Raw genomic sequence first — 21,017 nt, forward strand, 5'->3', positions numbered from 1 at the left:
ACTAGAACTTAGCTGAACTCTTGGCTTGTGACCTTCCCCAGTCAAGTGACAGTCGATGAGACTTGCTCTATGGGCCGTTGGTGGAACAACAATCCGTTATTGGGTCCGTCAATGGACACTGCCCAGGCAGTGTCTTCGACAGCCTTGGGTCCTTCTTTTGGGGCCTCTTGTGGGGACCTTTAGAAGTCGTAATCAAACATTTACAACTTGAATACTAACCTTAACAAGTTATAGACCTTCCACATAAATTTCATCCAAAACAAACACTTACAAGACGTCCAAACAAGCCAAGCCCCATGAAGACACACGTTGAACATCTTAAGGGCTATCTTTTGAACGCTTTGGACGTTCTTTGTCGTTTGACCTCCAAACTGCTCAAAGTTTCATATACTATCATTTAAAATCATTATAAACAAATTAAATACTTTATAAACTCATTTCATACAAATTTAATCACGCATAGAGACATGAGGCACACAAGCGACTAGTCGTCGGATGTCTTGGTCGTCCCTTGACGTTCGATTTCCAAATCACTTCAAACTTTGCACACTGCCTCTAAACCATATAATAAGACAGTTTAGAACCTTTATTAACTTAAAACGAACATGTTAGTCTCTAGAAACCTTATCTCGTTTTGGGGTCTTACAATATCCCCCACTTGGGAACATCGTCCTCTAATGACACTTAGTGTTAATCACAACAAATACTTCAAAGCATCCTAAAGCAATTCATCTTAATCATAGCATCATAACATAGAAGTTGATGTACCAAACATTGCAAAGAATACAATTTCACATCATTTAACATTCAATGTACATAAGTAAGCAAAACTTCAATTCACTCACTCTTTAGTACTTCAATAAAAAGTCTCTTATCATGTTCATAGGAGGAACATCCTCCTCCTAATCATAACATGGTCATTGCACCTTAATTCATTAAGATATAATCTTGAAAGACCACACATAGGCAGATTACAACATATACTCAATGTTACTTAAGCACTCATGCTTCAATACACAAAAGCTTGAGTTAGTTGAATCACAAAGATCTTTAGTAGTTAGACCTAGTGCCATGAAGGTCATACTCAACCATACCATTCTTAGTTGAGTGCATGGAGGAATGTCCTTCTCCTCAACACACTTACATGTATCCTGAATTCACACCTTAGCAAGGTACAAGGTCAATTTTTTTAAAAAATGAGTAATTCTCAACTTTTGAAACTAAGACATGAGCATGTATTCTTCCGAGTGAAGTCTAAAGGGTAGATCACACCAAATACATCACAAAAATTCTGAAACCATTTCACAAAGTTTCATTTTCTAACTAGTAGTCACCCTTACAGTAGGCCTCATTTTAGAAAAATAACACAATTTATAGGCACACACATGAACACTTATCTAAACATGCTTTAATTTTCAAGAATGAACCTAAAATTATGCATTTCAAATCACAAGTGTCACATAGTTTTTAAGAGAGTCAAAATATTTCGTTATTAAAGAGACTCAATTTCCATTATAAGGCTAAACAATTTACCTCACAAGTGACTATACCAAATTCCTTGTCTTATCTCATGAAGTCAAATGCACAACTAGCATATCAAGACGTAATTCAACATGAGAAAACATGGATTTTTATCAAAAATTTTGTTTCATGCACTTGGAACCTTCATAATATCTTCAAGGTAATGTCAATCAATACCTACCAAACATATAAGGTCATGAAATTCATACGTTATGCAAAACTCTTATGCATGAACTAGCTTACTAAGAATTCATTATTTTCAAGTTCAAATAAGAATAGAAGGACAAGGTAGACAATTTCTACAACCTTACTACTCAATCACCATCCCCCACTTAGGGTAAGTCCAATTAAGAGCAACTTAACCCAACCTTAAAAGCATATTTAACTAAACAACCTTCATTTTCATCACTTAAAGTGATTACTTCTTTAGAAGGAATTAACAGTAAGTTAACATAGTAACACCAAGGTATTCTAAGCCTTATACCCTAGGCAATTTATCAACAATTATCAAGTTAGGTCATCTCATTCAACCACATAAGGGTTGTATACAATACAATTGATACCAAGGTCATACATCATTAATGAAAACAATATAGGATACTTAGTCTTAAGGACTCTTTCTTTTCTTTCAACATTAAAGTAAGGTAACTTCTAGGTCAATCAAACCCACCTCATCACCCTACACAGATAAGATTAATACCCTTAACTCTAGGGAGATACCAATTCCACAACATGAAGGGACTCAAAACACAATAAGAAGTTAGAAACAATGCTATGACTCATCATGCGATAAGACTCTCCTTCTTCATTCCAAATAACAATACTACTTTTCACATTCATTATCATGTTCATATACATCAATCCTATACACATTTCAACTACATCAAATCAAAGAACAATTTAGTTGATTCTCCGAAAATGTTACAGTAAGTTGCCTAGCTTTACAGTAAGCATGCTTCTAAATATCCAAAAATGCAACATTTAGACAATTGAGGGGACAAGCATGGCAATATAAGATACAAAGTTTTACTAACTCATCATTCATAAGCATTCTTACTATCATCACAACTAGGATCAAGTCGTTACAAAGGACTCTAATTTATAGTAGCAACTCATCAAGTACCACTTATATATAAAGGAAAACAATGCACACTTTTAACCAAATATTCTTAGGGTAGCATACTTCCATAGGTAATCACTACACATCTCAAGTTCAAATAATAGTATTAGGATACCAACATATAATGTCATATAGTAATACGACATTCCAAAAGAATTCACTTTAACCATAATAACTTTCAACATGCTTTAACTATATCATGACATACATTTCTCAATATATAACATGTTATTTCACGTAAGTTTCATATATAGCCATAATTGGCATCACATCATCAAATAAGCCAAAAGTCATCTTCGCACATACTAATGCAAACCATAAAACAAAGATAAGCATTTAAGCTCACCTCTTCTCCATCAAACATAGAGACAATCTCATCCAAGCAATCACATCTAAAAGACCACCGCACAAGAAAACATAAGAGAGAGATCTTATAGATTTAAGTTCTACGACACGATATGAGAATGATGAAGAAGGGAAACTCTATCGTCCTATAGCCTCTCGTACCATTTGATGTGTCGCGTTGGTCCCTCAATGGTCTGTTGAACTAGGGCGTGGATTGGACCAATGATTTCAAATTTTCCATGCTCCATTTGAATCTAAGTATCCACCAACGATACCCTACCAACGGCCCATTGGTGATGGTCCGTCGGTGAGGCCTGCAAAATCTGTGAAGCTGCTGCCAACTTGGGGTGCTTTATGTAAATACACCCTAAGTCTTTTAGACCCTAGGTGGATAATTTTAGTGGTTTTAGGTTATATTTAAATAGTTTTAACCCCTATACCTAGACATGACCCCTCTCTTCCAAATATTCAAACTCTCTCTCTCTCAAGACTCCATTGAAAGCTAGAGGTCAAGGAAGGATAGGAGGGATGGTTGGATGTTTCTCTTCATAAAAAAAATCTTGGATTTTGCTTCCTTGAGTGAGTTATGTTATCCATTCTTGAATATCTTTTAATTCAAGAAGCCAACTTCCAAAAAGGGTTTCTAAACTAAAACTCCTTCTAACTTTGATTTCTAGTAGGGGTCTTTTTGTATTTGAGTTTTAATGGTTTAAATGTATTTAGTTTTTGTTGAATTGATGAATTTGTTGTTAAAACACTAATGGAACTCTTATTTATGTATACTCCAACTTTTGGCTTGAATTTGGGTTATGTGAGTATGATTTGAGTAGAATATGAACTTGGGTCTTATTGTATTTGTCATGTTGGTGTAGCTGCTGCCCTAAGGGCCTTAATATGGTGAAATATTGATAAATTTCTTATGAATGATGATGGTTTGCATTGATGTTGAGTTGCTTTCATTATATAGTCCTTATTATGAATTGATATTGAGTGGTATGGTCCATCTTATGGATGGCGGTGCTAATTGGGGAACTTGATGTTATTTAGTATGTTTTAATATGTAATCTTGAAGGTCTAACATGTGAAATGAAGAGATATTGGAAATGGGTCTTGTATTGTGTTTTTGTGTAGCTTGAATTGCATGCTTGACCTAGTTTAAGTCTAAATGAAGTACATGATTATGAGAAACATATAAGATGTGTAACTTGATGAACCAAGGTTAAAGTATGTGTAGAACTTGATGAAAATTAAATGACTCTTATATGCAAGGTGTGGACATGTACACACACACACTTTAAACAATGTATTATACCAAGTTGAGTAAAAAGGGGAATCTTGAGGTTGACACACTTCGTGAGTTGAGATGTGGTGTCTAGTAGCAACCTCTTCATTCCTAGTGAGCTTTCTATGATAGACTACTATGTTAAGAAATCTGTGGGAGTTATGCCTAGCATCGAGAGGATATGAAGGAGAGGTGGATTGCACTTCGTGAGTTGAGATATTGTATTTCTAAAGTACCACTTGATATGAGTACTCCTCGCTAAGCAACTAAACATAAGAGTCTTCAAGTTGCAGGAGTTGATTAGGAAAAAGTTTAAACTTCATGTTGGCAGGACTACTGTGATAAGAGCAAGAGCTAAATTGGTGAAAGATATAATGGGTGATCATGTTCTGGAATTTGGAAGGATACTTGATTACAAGGATGAATTGTTGACGACCAATCCAGGGAGCAGTTGTGTTGTAAAAGTTGGTGAACCTTATGCAGAAGGAAAATCAATATTTCAGAGATTTTACATTTGTTTTGATGCTTTAAAGAAGGCATGGATACATTGTAGGAAGTGCATAGTCTTAGATGGTTGTTTTCTTAAAGGGGTATGTAAAGGCCAACTGTTAGTTATTGTTTCCAGGGATGGTAACAATCAAATGTTTCCACTTGCTTGGGCAGTAGTTGAAATGAAGAACAAACACACATGGACCATGTTTGTGAAGTGCATAACGGATGATTTGGGAATTGGAGATGGTGAAGGTCTCACATTGATTACCGACATGCAAAAGGTATGTGAACTTATATTTTGTAATTTTCAATTTTTATATGCAATTGTATTGTGACCTAATCATCATCTATTGCAGGGAATGTCAGTAGTAATTACAAATGTACTAACTAAGTGTGAACATAGAATGTGTGCTAGGCACATATTAGTTAATTGGGCTAAGGATTGAAGGGGTCTTCAAAGAAGACAACAATTTTGGAAGATACCTAAGAGTACATTTGAGTCTCAATTAAGGTATAACATAGATAGTACGAAGTTGTTAGGTGCAGACAATATGATGGATAACTTAATGTACTATAACATTAATTTTTGGTGCAAAGTTTACTTAAATACTGTAGTAAAGTGTGACTCTGTAGACAACAACATGTCTGAGTGTTTTAATTCAAGGATCTTGGCTGCTAGACACAAGACCATCATTACTATGCTTGAGGAAATAAGAGTGAAGATGATGACAAGAATAGGCAGTTTAAGGGAGTTTCCTAGTACTTGGAAGTGTAATTTCTCTCCAATGTCTTTGCAGGTTTTAGAAGAGATCATTAGTAGGTCTATGGAATGTACCATTCAATTCAATGGAGCTACTGGATTTGAAGTTAAAGAAGCGCTTTGTCAACACAATGTGGATATTGCTAGGAGAACGTGTAGTTGTAGGGTGTGGCAGTGAAGGGGCATACCATGTACACATGTTGTAGCTGCATTATACTTTAAGAAGTTGTCTCTTTATGACTATATAGACAACTGCTACAGCAAGGAATCTTACTTGAGAACTTATGCAGTGTTATTGAACCACTAACAAACATGGAGATGTGGCCAGTTTCTTCTAACCCCACTGTTGAGCCCCCAGAAATCACAAACATGCTTGGTAGGCCACCTAAGGCTAGAAAAAAAGAAGTTGGAGAAAATAAGAAATCAGGGAAGCTTCTTAGGACTGGACTTGAAATGACATGCAGTTTATGTGGTGTGAGAGGCCATAACAAAAGAGGGTGTCCTCAAAGATAAGGTGTTGGATCATCAACTAGAAAAAGTGCACCAACACCTACTACATCAGCAAGGGCAGAACCAACAGGTTCAGGCAGGGGAAAAGGCAAACCATTGGTAATATTTGAACTTTTTAAAGTTTTTCTTACTTTATAACTTACTTTTATCTTTTATGTATAGAAAACACCATCAACACCATCAGAAGTTGAGCCTTCAGTAAAAAGGGGAAAAGGAAGACCCAAAAATACATCATCAGTAGCACCTAGTGCACCTCCCCTACCTACTGCACCTACTGATTTTCCTGCATCCTCTTATGCTCCTCCTACATATCATGCATCATCTTCAATATATGGTACTACTAAAAGATGAAGAGGTAGGGGCAGGGGAAACACATCTCCAGAGAAAAGACCAAGAGTCATGGGAATGGGTTTGTTCCAAGCTGCAAATGGCTTCAAAGTCATGAATGTGAGTCTTTGATTTATGTTAACAACTTAATCCTAGTTTAATTAATCATTTTAAATATTGATATAGTCCTAATTTTACTATAGCTTGGTATGCCAAGTATTAAAATCTAGTCTACTGGACAAGAAAGAGTGACAAGATCATCTGATGTAACTGGTGACATTGGTTATACACCAAGCAATACAACTAAGCTGAAATGGAATGACAAAGCAGCAATCTCAATAAGCAAGCTTCATGAGCTTAGAGAGAAGCAAAGAAATAAGACAATAGAAAGTAGTTCAAGTCAAAATAACACTTCTTCAAAATCAAACATGCCATGTAATTGTAGTGACGTTGATATATTTAAGCACTTTTAAGTTAATGACCTGCTATTTTGGATTTTTGTTGGTAGATTTTTCCTTATGTGAGGCCTTATGAACATGAATTTTATTTTGGTAAATTCGGCCTTGTGTGAGGCGTTATTTTGTTAAACTTTGCCTTATTTGAGGACCCTATAAATTAATATTTATATTGTGTTTTAAAATGGATTTTGTGTTGTCTATCAAAGTGTATTGGCATTATTCAGGTGTGCTTACATATGTTGTGTTGGTTATGTGTTTCGGATGAAGTGTTGCATATCAATTGAAGCTTCAATTGACATAATAGGTACAAGAGATCTCTACGTACAAAATGACACACATACATTGAAAATTTTACTTAAACACAACAATAACAAATCAAAGAGAACTCTAAATATGTTGCACTTTAACTAGTGGTTGCTGAACATGGCAACAACACAAAAGAACTCCAAAATGTGCTGCACTTTAACTACTGGTTGCTGATGAACACAACAACAACACAAATCAAAATACAGAAAATTATCTTCCTATTGAACCTTCCATTGAATCTCCTCTCCAATAACAAATTAGAGTTCCTTAAATTGTCAATATGAACCTGTCTAATACGTAATTCTTACTCAAACTCATTGATTTTATTCACCAATCTTGGATGGATAAAACTTGATCTTGGATCAACTTCTTCTTTGTCCCGCCATCGAAAAAATTTGTAATTTTTAGACTGAAAATGATCCAAATAGGTACATTAGCATTGTCAAAATAAAATGTACCAAAAATAAAAGGGAAAAAAACACATACACCATAACATGGGGAAGACAAAAATCTTCTTCCCGGATTTAATTTTGACCAAGAAGTTTGCAAATTTAGTAAAATTCCGTGTTTGCATCTCACTACAACGTTGAGCATTGGGTCTGATTCATCCATAGAAAGCGTATTCAAGTTTTCATTTGCCATTTTTGATGAATTTGGAGAAAATTCAAACTTCTAATTAGAAATCTAAATAAGAAATTAGATCAGATTACAAACCCTAAATTCAAGATTTGAAGTACAAATGAACATTAACAACTAAATCCTACTTGATTTCGAGAGGATTTCGTGAATTTTTTACTAAAGAAACAAGGATTAATGGTGGGGGAAGAAGAAGTAATGGGTATTTAAAAGTGGGGAAGATGACCGCTGGAGAAGGAAGAATTTTTTTGTCAAGTTGTGCTTCAATGCGCCTAGAGGCGGTGACAACACCTCCATGATAGGTCAGCACTTAGGTCAGTAGAGAATAGATAAAAATATAGTTTATGTGGGTAATGGGACACCCGTGAAGTTGGAGTGTGTAGTTTGGATTTCGAGTATAGGTTGGGGGGGGGGGGCTTTTGATCATTTTCTCATTACAATTTTAGCAATTTCTTTTGCCTCTTTTCAACCCCATTAAGATACCTTAGTATTGGGCCTTTATCCCATATCCTTCAGCAGACCCAATTCCATCAGCCCAACAATTTCATATCAACCCAATGCTTAGCAGCCCTTTCCCTTTAACTCACATTTTCAGCAGCCCATAACCCAACATACAATGCATACAACATTCCATACACAACAATACACCTACCCACTCTGCACGTTTTATTTCTTCTTCCTTGTGTTTGAATCCCAACATCTTCTTCAGCGATAAATCAACAAAAAGAACGCAACAAATAGCTGTAGGCCCGACTCATCTACTCCGAACGGCGCAACAATGTCCTCCATATGCGTGGTCTCTTTTTTTGTTCCTCAATAGTATGATTTGTACGAGAAACAGAACCAAATGGAGAAATCTCGGCGCTTCACTCGTACTGGCGTCATAATCAACAGATACCATTCTCAAGTCATTGAGAATTGGTACTAGTCCAGCTGCGCCATCCTCTTTTTCTGTGGACCCATCACCTTCGCTGTCCCTAGTTCATCTTTTCGGGGATATCCCACCCCTTTCTCACTTTTGCTTCGAAAAGAGCATTTCAAATTCACATTTCAACACTTGTTACCCTCATTCGACCATAGTTTTTCTTTCTATATAAATCTTTCATCCCTCACTATTTTAAGGAGGATTTCCATTTGATAATACATGCCTAAAACAACTTCAAAAGTTTAGGGTCAAGAGTTCAAAAAAGAATATAATTTTAACTTTTTCGAGTTCATCGGAATCTAGTGAAGTCAGATTCAGTGTTAAGCTCTTCGAGCCTCAATAGCTGCCCTGAAAAAGGTAACACTTCTTCGACTACATTCTTTTCATTTCTTTTCATATTTCGATCTTTCGGTGTGTAAAATCTTTGTTTTGTGATTGACTGGTAGATGTGTGTGTTGAAATTAGGTCTTAGGACAAACTCACACCCTAAAAGCTATCTCAAAGGGAGGAGCATTGTCCACGCCTTATAAAAGTATTCTCATATCATTAACCACCGATGTTATACGTTTGTCATTATTAACACCCAACCTCGCGCCCAATGCTTAGCATCTGGTGCGTCCAATTTATGATTTTGGGAGGCCCTAACATCGGGTGAGACGGGCCCTGCTCTGTACCATGTTGAAATTAGGTCTTAGGCCTAACTCACACCCCAAAAACTAGCTCAAAGGGAGGAGGATTGTCCAAGTCTTACAAGGAGTCTGTCCATCTCATTAACCACCGATTTGAGAAATTTGTCATTATTTAACAGTGTGTTGCTTAGTTTATAATGTTCTTAAGATGATACATGTCCTCGTGTGATTCTATGATTTGGCCGAGTTAAAACTTTGGAAATTTGTATATAATGTTGTTGTTTCTCTGTTCAAGTTTGCTTTGTTATTTTTCCTCTTGTATGCTTGTTTGAAGGTTGCTGAATTCCTATTGTTTCGTTCTCATTTTCTTAAACATCAAAGGGTGCATTTACTCAGTTACTGTTAAGGGCGTTTTCATTTCGAAAATAGGGGCAGATCTTAAACCAGTTGTTTGTCGTTTTATTGTTTGTTGTTGTTAGCACTTGATTTTCTCCATTTTTTAAAATCCTATGATTGTCTTACTGTCCAACATGCTTTGTTCGGTTTGAGGCTATATTTCTATTTAGTTTAGAGTTTAGTCACAATATTTACCATTTGTATTCGAGTTTTTTCTAATGTGATTTTTTAACAGATTATTCGAGAATGCATAAGTGATATCTTGGTCATTGTTTGGATTTGTCTCCATAAGGTTTGTCGTAATTCCCTTTTAAAATGGTTTACATTTTTTAAGTTATGTTGTTTAGATAAAGAGAACTAGGAGTGGGAATTGGATTTCCATCTAGGTTCTTTTTTATCATAATTTGTTCATCACTTTCTTTTCAAACATTTAAAGTAGCATGTTGTCCTCCTCTCTTGGCTCTTATTTAAAATTCAGTGTGTGCATATTTTAGTCTTAATGTGTGTCTCTTTAAAATTTTACTCATAGATTTGACTTGAAAGTTAGATTCTTATTTTTAAGTTGTTGGGATCATGTTATTTTTAAAGATGTTTTATCTAAGTGTGTGAAAGAATTCTTTCCGTTTCAATTCTCTAAATGATTGAGCATGAGATGTGTATTAATTTTTCAAGAAGAAACTATTGAAAGGATTGTATAAAGATCACCTGCAGAGCATTACTGATGCTTTTGATGCCTATGTTCTCTGTTAATACTTGTAGTCTTGAATAAGTTGTATCACAATTATCTCTAATTGAATGCATACTTATATATACAAATTGTTAAAATCCTTCACTTATTCCTTTTCCCTTTATTTTTGATACATTTGACAACAATCCAAGTCCATTTTGGACTCTTTCCCTGCATTTCATTGAGTTGAGATCCTTATCGAGTGAAGCAAGATACGGGAAAAAATCAAATGACATATTTTAGAGGTTTAAATAGGCTGTATATATTTGATAGGCAGTCCAATATTCAGGAAAATGAGTCAAGATATGACCAGTATACATCAGTATACACTCTGTGTATACACAGATTTCAAAGGCAAAAATGGGGTCAAAGCCCAATACAATTGCAGCAGCAGCCCAATCAGTTGGGCTGTGAGGGTTTGGGGCCAAGAAAAGCCCAAACTCATTATTTTCTTTCATTGCTTGATTACATTTTACTTGCAAATTGTTTGGTTCGGTTAACTCTAACGTTTGTTTTGTTTTAGTTTAACCAAATTAAATTCCCCAAAAGATGAACTATAATCTTTATGTTAGTTTATTTTGACAAAATTCATTATTTTTATTTAATATCTTTAAAATGGGTTTCATACTTTAAATAACTGAATTGGTTCAAATTGTTATTTAAAAACATATCAAATAAATTTTAATTTATCTAATTTAGTAAAATCTAAATCGCTTGAAATTTATTACAAATATTTCAATTAATATCCTCTTTTATTGAAAAAATTTAAAAATATTCTTTGTTTAACTATTTCCTCGAGTTAATTACTTTTCTAAAAAATAGTCAAATGTTTAACCTATGTTATTGGATAACAGCATATTAGCGGACACTTCAAATGTCTTAAAAACCTTCTTGAAGCGTAAATAAGAACCTCTTACCCATTTTCTCTAAATTTATAAAGATTTAATCCGTTAAACTCTTTTTAAATTAAGTTTTCTTAATTTCTTTAAAAAATTAAATGGCGACTCTTTTCTAAGTATTTTTCTTAAATTGTTTTATACTTAAAACATTTCAAAAGTGATTTTTCTAAAAAAGTAAAATTACGGCATAATAGTTATAGCTTGTTAAGAGTTGCTATAGTTGAATGGAGTCCTCTTGTGGAATGATAGGTTTTTTATTGTTATGTATGGTGATAGAAAAATGTAAATATATAGGCTTGAAAGGTTTTGGAGAAAATGTAGTAAATAGTGAAAGACGAATGTTGCCTTGTTATATATGTAGTATTTCATAGTTGTCCTTGTGTAGATTGGAGTCTTTGTATAGGCTTAATCCTAAAAAGGGAAGGTAGTGTGCTTACCTTGTAAGATGATTATTAAATATGCTAGTTAATGAAAGAATCCTTATGACTGGTTGATGAGTCCATGTATGAACCTATTCTAAGAGTGGGGAAAAGGGGAAGAAAGGGTTTTATTCCATAAGTGGGGATTATGTTTTACTCTGAAGTTGATTTAGAGGGATGTATGACAAATATCTACACACATGTTTTGTATGGATTGGAACACAAACATATGAAATTTATGACTATTTTTTTGACTTATCTAACGTCTTAAATCTAAAGATAACCTATCAAGTATCAATTGATCACACTTTTTGATAAAATCAAATGAACTATTTTATCAAATGTGCTAATAGAACTTGTGTTTCCATCAATACATTGAAAAGCTCCGTGAAGACCTAATCTCCCCTCCCAGAAAAAGGGAAAAAAACAAGAAGGAACAAAATGCAAAAAAGTCGAAGTTCATACAATAATTTTGACCATGAGAAGAACAATAGAAAAGTGTGACACAACAAGGAGCATAACTGAATATTGATCGTAGAACGATCTTTTAGATTTAGTATACTATAATACTTCACTTTTTTTTAAAAAAACGAACCCCCGAGTCATTACTTATTGACCTCATAATCAAGCTGAATCACAAATTATAATTTTTTTTAATTTGTTGGTGATATACTTATTGTAGAATTATATTCAACCTCTATGAAAAGTCAAACATAATGATTTCATATGTCCATGAAACCAGTCATGATAGGAGGGGCTGAGTTTTGATTGTCATGCTAATATGATTGATTCTCCTGAACAAAAACTTTGATATCACAAGTGAGCGTAAATATACATATTTAATAATTTTTTATCATCGAAAGAAAACACAACTTTGCAGTTCCACTTAGTAATGAAAATTACATATAAAATATCTTATGAATTAAATAGTTCTCTAGTTAATTGACTTTATTCCACATAGGGGACAATACATTGTTCCAGTAGATCGTACAACAAAAAGTATAAAAGGCTCATGCGTAATATTAGGCATTTACAAAAGTGATTAAAGTTAACTTTAGATGCTTGCCCTACAATCTTATGTATGAAAAAGTTAATAATAGATAAATGGACATCATGTTGTACAACAGAATAAATGAATCAATCAAAAAGAATTCACGAAAACAATAAGGAAGAAACATTTGTTGGATTACTTCCTGGAAGAAACTTTTGGATTAGCTGGCTGGTTTAACTTCGTATTACTGCTACTGCTCGTTGTTGAGAAAATCTACTATGAGCTGCTCTCTTATCCTTTCTCTTTGGTATGTAACTAGGGATTTTTAAAAAAAAAGTGACATTAAGGTTTCAAAATAAATGGCTGGTGACATTAGTCTTAAGTATTGGGTGTAGGTGATAATTATGTGATTAATGATTAAGGATTGTGGAGTTGTCCTCAAGTTTATAAGTTGACAGTTTGGTCCACTGAATTAAATGAAGGGTAAAAGGGTAATTTTACAATATCCTAATTTAACCTACTTTTGTTGGGAATTAAATGAGGGATAAAATGATAAATTGACTATACCAAACCTAATTTAACCAATTTTGGTGGGAAATATCTAGCCAAAAGAGGAAATAAAAGCTTTGTTCCCCGCCTCCATCCGTCGTATTCGTCCTCTTCTTCTTCTTCTACTCTCGTCTTTGCTTGCTTGCTTGCCTTTCTTCCTGCTCTCTTCATTTTCCTCTTCTTCTTCTTCTTCTTATTTTCGTACATTGCGGGTCTTCGCTGTTAGTGCTTGTGCTTTCTTCTTCTTGAATCAGTGTTTTACCTAATCTGTAACTGGTGGACCAAATTTCAATTTATTTCAATCGGAATTACTTCATAAGTGACTGGGTTATACACCATTGTTTCTGGTAAGTAAAATTAATAGTTATTTAAGATCAATTCATTATCATCTAATTTGGTACCTACAATTTTTTCAATAATTTGCATTCGTGTTTCCAACATATTGTTATATATGTTGTAACAGTTGACTATTATAACATATTATAGTCATATGTAGCAACATAATTGTTATTTTTCACAACAGAACAGTTATATGTAGCAACATATGACTTACATCTCACCACAGAATAGTGATATGTTGCTACATATGATATAACTAAATAATGTTGTCACATGTGATTTATTTTTCACAAAAGAAAGTCATATGTAGCAACATATGACTTACATCTCGCTACAAAATAGTCATATGTTGCTACATATGCTATAACTAAAAAAATATTGCCACATGTGATTTATTTTTCACAACTGAACAGTCATATGAAGCAAGATTTGACTTATATATCGCCACAGAATAGTCATATGTTGCTACATATGATATAACAAAAAAATGTTGTCACATGTGATTTATTTTTCACAACAGAACAGTCATATGTCATATGTAGCAACATATGACTTAAATATCGTCACAGAGTAGTCATATGTTCCTACATATGATATAACTAAAAAATGTTGCCACATGTGATTTTTTTTCCACAACAGAACAGTTATATGTAGCAACATATTACTTAAATGTCGTGACAGAATAGTCATATGTTGCTACATATGATATAACTAAAAAATGCTGCCACATGTGATTTATTTTTCACAAAAAAACAGTCATATGTAGCAACATATGACTTACATCTCGCCACAGAATAGTCATATGTTGCTACATATGATATAACTAAAAAATATTGCCGCATGTGATTTTTTTTAACAACAGAACAGTCATATGTAGCAACATATGACTTAAATATCGCCACATAATAGTCGTATGTTGCTACATATGCTTATTCTTCATAATTACTAATTGTTTTTTTAATTATTTTCTATAGGTACAATGTAAGTATTTGTAGAGATTGATTGTCGTGGTGAATGGGTCGAGAAGACAAATTGATTCATATGGCGTTGGCAGGATAGTAAAAAACGAAGAGCCGGTTTAGTAGGGATGTATGTCGAAAGAAAGATTTTGTATGATGAGTTCCTTAATATAGTCGTGGAAAAGTCTAGATTCAATTGTAAACCGCAAGATCTTTTCATGAGTTACATTTTCCATTTTTTCTTTCATAATGAGAAGGTTTTACCTTTTAGAATAACTAATCAATCTAGTTTGAGTGTTTATTAGGGAGGAACAGAGAAACCGCCAATATTAAGAGTCTACGTGGAAGAAACTCCTATCGAGGAGGATAATAATGTAGACCAAGACCAACAAGATATCTTTAATGATGAATTCATCCCGCGGACATGAAAAATCCTGATGATGAAATTGGAATAGGTGAAGGGGAAGGGGAAGGTGAAGGTTTAAGTGAAGCTCAAGCTGAAGGGCCGGACCTTGAGAGCAAGTTTACTCCCACACCTATAGTTGGGAGTAACAATCCATGTGCTTCTCAAACATCACGTGTGAATAATGTTAGAGATGATAAAACATGATTTTATAAGGGATTGACTTTCAAGAACAAGTAAGAACTGGCAAATTCATTGAATATTGTTTGCTTGAAAAAAGATTTTTGACTGAAAAAGGTGATCGATTCTCGTAATGTGTTTAAATGTTCATATCCTGATTGCAATTGGTGGCTGAGGGCTGTGAAATTTACAAGTAGTAACAGGTTTGCCATTAGAATCTATGAAAAGTACCATATGTGTGATTCAGAGCATCTTACAAGCCATAGTCCCCACGCCACGACAAAAGTCATAGGTAAGTACTTTGAAAATAGATTTTTCAAAGGTTAAATCCCATCCACAAGAGACATGTCAAATCAACTCCGCACATAATTGAGTTGTAAGGTAAGCAATTGGAATATTTATAAGGCCATGGAGCATGCTAAGTCTAATGTTAGGGGCACACATGAGCACGGGTACGCAGTGCTTAATGCGTACCGGTATATGCTTGAAGTTGCGATTTCTAAGCAAGATGACATTGTCGCTCAATGAAAATGGGAGGTTCCGGTACTTCTTTGTATCATGTGCTGCTTTGATAATTGGTTTTAAAGATATGAGAAAAGTAATAGACGTTGATGGAACATTTCTAAGGAACAAGTGTGGAGGAGTACTGCTATCGGCGGTGGCACAAGATGCTGAGAATCATATATTTCCAGTGGCTTTCTGTGTCGTGGACAAGGAATTGGATGCCTCATATGATTTTTTTTTCCAAAATATGAGAAGCTTTGTAGATGATACTGATGAGTTTTGCATTAACTCTAATAGGCATTCAAGTATTCAAAAGATGGTTTGGAGAATGTACCTTGCATCTAATTATGGTTGTTGCATGAGACACCTTGCGGAAAATATTCGAAATAACTTTCACAATTCTAAGGTAGTGTCCCATTTTTATAAAACAACAAAGGCGTACGATATATGTGAGTTCAATGACCATTTCAATCAAATAAGATATTTGGTACCAAAGGTTGTTGAAGCTTTTGAACGTATTGGATTCCACACATGGAGTAGGGCATTTTGCCCGAGAAATAGGTACCATCTCAATTGAGTTTATTTTGACTTTATGTGTTTTGTTTGATTATTATCAGTTGTTGTGTAGATATAATGTTATGACATCAAATATCGCGGAATCGGTGAATGCTATGTTTGATGTTGTAAGAGAATTTCCCATTGTCGCTCTATTTGATGAAATAAACAGGAGATTTGCATTGTTATTTCACCAAAGGCGTATGGAACTGGTGCACTACGCAAATAGATTTGTTCCTTCAATTGAAAAAGACATATCAGAGTATGTCAACGCAGGCAACAAGTTGTTGTCCCATCAAATCACTAACTACAAGTTCAGTGTCACTGGGTATGGAGATGTTGCTACTGTGGATCTACAAAGAAGAACTTGTACTTGTAGAATTTTTGATTTGGACAAAATACCTTGTCCACATGCCATGGCAGCGATTTGATCCCAACATGGTGCCGATTTTTGAAATCAGATTTACTTGTACTCCTCTCCATATTATTCAGTGGAAAAATACATAATGACATATTGTCAAGAAATTCACCCGGTGCCAACTGAAGATTCTTGGATTGTCCCTTTGGATATCATATAGAGAGAAATACCTCCTCCATATGTTGATCCAAGTAAACCCGAAAGAAGGACATATAAGAGACGACGTGGAGTTGGTGAATCATTTTCAACAAGAAAAAATAAGTGTTCAGTATATAGGGACTTTGGCCACAAAAAAACTACATGCACAAATCGAAATGCCCCATAAGAAGTGTTAAGCGTTGTGTTGTTGAATTCTAATGAATGTTATTTCTTATTTAAGGATGATCCCTATTATATAATATTATTATTAGAAATGCCCCAATACGTGATTTATTGCTCTTCTTTGTTTTTGTGTCAACATATGTCAAATATGTTTTATATTTTACAACTAAGTATATTAGATGTGGCAACATATGCCACAAATGTTGCTACATATAGTCATCTATAGCGATGTATGACACATGTTGTGACAGACGAATCATCTGTGGTAACATATGTCCATCATGCCTTATATATTACTATATAACGTATTTGTGTCTTTTACAACATAATATTTTAGATGTGGAAACATTTGTCAATTACACATATAAAAACTAATTAGGAATCTGCCCAATATAATTTTAAAAAATGATTACGTGGGAGTGTGCTTTTAGATAATATCTTTGGTTTAATAATTACGACTGTTCAGTTCACTCTGTCAAAACGTCATTGATATACTGTGGTTTCACGGTATTACTAATACTTTTTCCTTAAGTTTAGTGTGTCCAAAAGCCTTTTTGTGCTAATTTTTATGTATGTTTCTCTTTATTTGCAGGAAATCTGTCTAAAAGTGGAATGCGGCAGTTTTTGAGCGAGAAATACAGAAAAGTACAACCTACGGAGCTTGTGACGGTTCGTCGTGCCCGTGACGGTCCGTAGGTGGCATCGTAGTGCAGCTGCTGAAGGAAGATGGGGAAGTCTGACCAAGTGTGGGGTTACAGAGTGCGTGACGGACCGTCGTATCCATAACGGTCCATCCTGCTGGTTCGTCATGAAGTTCAGAGAAGTTGTCCCACTACCCAAATTCCAAGAGTTTAAGTGTTTTGGAACGGAGACCATCGACGGACCGTTGTGCCTATGACGATCCGTCATATCTGCCGTCAAGGATAATGAAGAGAGCATCATAAGAAATTGAAAAAGTATGGGACAATGGAGTCCATGACGGTCCGTCGTGACCACGACGATCCGTCACGAGGTTCGTCGACCCAGCTGCGTTTTGACAGATTTCCAGCAAATAGAGTCCTTATGTAATTAGGTTTTTATTTTTTTATAAATAGTCAGAAAAACCTCGTTTTTGAGGTTAGACTGGGGATTATTTGGTTAGACCCTTGAATATTATTAGACTCTTGATTATTTTTTAGACCTTTTGTGAGATTCTTGATTATTTTGAGATTCTTGTAATTGATTGTTGGTGATTTTTGTTGATTAATCAATCGAACTTTCGGATTTTACTCTTTCTCATTGAAGTAAGTACATGAATCCTTATACCATGTATTTGAATATTGTGATTATGACTATGGGTAACTAAACTCCATAACTAGGGTTGTGGGAACCATAGACAAATAATGAGGTAAAACCTTACTAAAATAACAATTCTAGAATAGTGTCTTGCATGTATTCATAATTCTTTCGCTTAGAAGTCTTTTTAACGGATGGCCAACGTTAGAACTCGCCTTAATGCTACTTGCCGGACCAAGGAGGTAGATAATAGGAAAAGAATTATCAACATAGATTTAGTGTATACTATCTAATAGGCTAGTATTGATTGGTACAAGGTAATAACTTAGTCAAATATCGAATACGATGCTTAATATGAGGTAAAGATAAGGGTTAGTATAACAACACACGTAGCCGGACCAAGGTGCGGAGTGAAATTTTCTAGATGCCGGACCAAGGATTTAGAAATACATAACTTATCACTTTGCATGCAAGATACTTGGAAAGAATTGTTATAGTTAGAATTATCAAGTTATGAACCTGTGGGAAATATGTAAACCCTAGTTACGTTGATTAATTGATTAAACTCCAACATTCGAAGCTGTTAGTTGTTTCCTTTAATTTTGCTAGTTATTTTCATTTATTTAGAAATAGAAACCCCCCCTTTTATCATTTTTATTTTCCAAGGAAGTAATTGACTGAACGATAGTAATAATAGATTGAAGTTAAGTCTAAACTATTTTCCTCGTGGGAACGATCTCAACCTCATTAGTTGGGTTATTTACTTGACACGACCGCTTTACTTCTTATTTGAGAAGTAAGTTTGAGTGTATCAAATGTCTTACAACATTTCAAAATTGTTGGCCTTCATAAGAACACAACAGAAGAGAAAGATAAGTCAAAAGTTGTCTTCTCTTCTCTTCTTCTTCATTCTCAAAAATGGATCCCTCCCAACTGAACTAGTAATTCTTATCGTTGAAAGGGTTGCTTCCTACTCTCTACAAGATTTAGTCAGTGTTAAATTATGTTCCCGGTTCCTTAATGAAGTTGGTAATGAACGTTCTACATATCAGAAGGTTACATTGGCTAGCTTTCCCACTGAACCTACGCTGACGATGAATTAACATGCCATGTGTTTAATGAAAATTTGCATAGCATTGGAGAACTTAGAAGCCTTATACAGAAAAGGCGTGGTAATTTTAATGTTTTTCATTTTTTTCACCTTTTCATCAATTTATTTTGTAATCTTAGTGTGTTGTTTCTTTTATTGTTTGATTTTTTCAATCGTAATGATCTAATTGCACCGATAAAAAAGCAGCAAAAGGTGACCACCGTGGTGCAGAATATGTGTTTGCCGTAATTTCAATATTTGAAGGTGGTATATCTATGAGAGTAGGCTTGATGTACATTGCCAACATGAAAAAAAACATGCCAGTAATAGTGAGAATATGTCGACACCATTTCTGGTGCATTTTAAATCGAATGTGGGTGCAAGAACCTAATATTTTCGGTGAAAGACCCATTTGTTGCACTGTGCATCAACACCAACAAAATGCCCGCAAGATTGGTTGGTCCAGAGGAAGTGACGATGAAGAAGATATTCATTGCGAATTGTGTTTTATGATTTAGAACTAGATTATCTATTTAAATTTCTTCCGAATACGATTGTGTGGGAATAATCTAATATGTGATGAAGACGATGTTGATTTTCTTGTTTTTACTATTTATTTTGAAAATATATATGTGGCAACATATTATATTACATATGGTGAAAATGTTGACTTCACTTGTTTTGTACTTATTTTCGAATTATAATAAAACATATATAGTTTCTGTTGTTGAAATTGCAACATATAATTAAATTGTTGCAACATATAACTATAACAAATCGGTCTTTTGGGGCTTAATTCAATTAAATTGTCACCTAATTCGATATGTAACACCAATATATAGTCCTAAATCATGTCTAAGTAATAAATTATGGTCGTACACAACAATATCCATTGGATTCTAGCAATTATATTTAGAAAGACAATCATCTCACTAGTTCGTCATACATTATCCTAGTAAATCCATATGATAGTTATACAACACCCTTATAAATCGTTGTTCCAAATATTATATGTTTTATTACTGATTATTTATGTTCAAATCACTAAAATTTGGTTAAAGTTTTCATTTTCCATTCCTAAATCGATCAAATCGTCTATCAGTGCCTCCTTGATTTTTCATATGTGAAAACATATGCAATTTCTGATGTTGAATTGCAACATATAATGAAACTGTTGTAATATATAATGATAACAAATTGATCTTTTGGGACTTAATTTAATTAAATTGTCACCTAAATAATATATGTTACACCAATATATATTCCTACAACATGTCTAAGTAATATATTATGGTCGTACACAACACTCTCCACTGGATTAAAGCAATTATTTTTAGAAAGACAATCATCTCACTAGTTTGTCATACATTCTCCTAGTAAATCCATATGATAGTTATATAACACCCTTCTAAATCGTTGTTCCAAATGTTATACCTTATTATTATTGACTATTTATGTTCTAAATCACTAAAACTTGATTCAAATTTCCATTTTTCCATTCCTAATCAAATCATTTATTAGTGCCTCCTTGATTTTTCATCTGTCACAACATATGCAGTTTCTGTTGTCGAAATTGCAACATATAATGAAACTGTTGCAACATATAACCATAACAAATCGGTCTTTTGGGGCTTAATTCAATTAAGGGTGTGTTTGGTACGGAGGAAAATGTTTTCCATGG

At 34.2% G+C, this 21,017-nt stretch overlaps 1 long non-coding RNA gene across 2 annotated transcripts; it reads left to right on the forward strand.

Annotated features, from left to right (window-relative positions):
- The first annotated feature begins 8,384 nt into the window (after positions 1 to 8,384).
- LOC107013164 lies at positions 8,385 to 14,891 on the forward strand. Of its 2 annotated transcripts, none has more exons than XR_003574755.1 (3): positions 8,385 to 9,039; positions 9,943 to 13,639; positions 14,606 to 14,891. It is a non-coding gene; the product is annotated as an uncharacterized LOC107013164 (long non-coding RNA). The 2 variants fall into 2 exon arrangements; XR_001456128.2 differs by having other exon boundaries at positions 9,943 to 9,999.
- Positions 14,892 to 21,017: the final 6,126 nt, after the last annotated feature.

The sequence above is a fragment of the Solanum pennellii genome, chromosome 1, assembly GCF_001406875.1.
Source record: "Solanum pennellii chromosome 1, SPENNV200".
Taxonomy (NCBI): Eukaryota; Viridiplantae; Streptophyta; class Magnoliopsida; order Solanales; family Solanaceae; genus Solanum; species Solanum pennellii.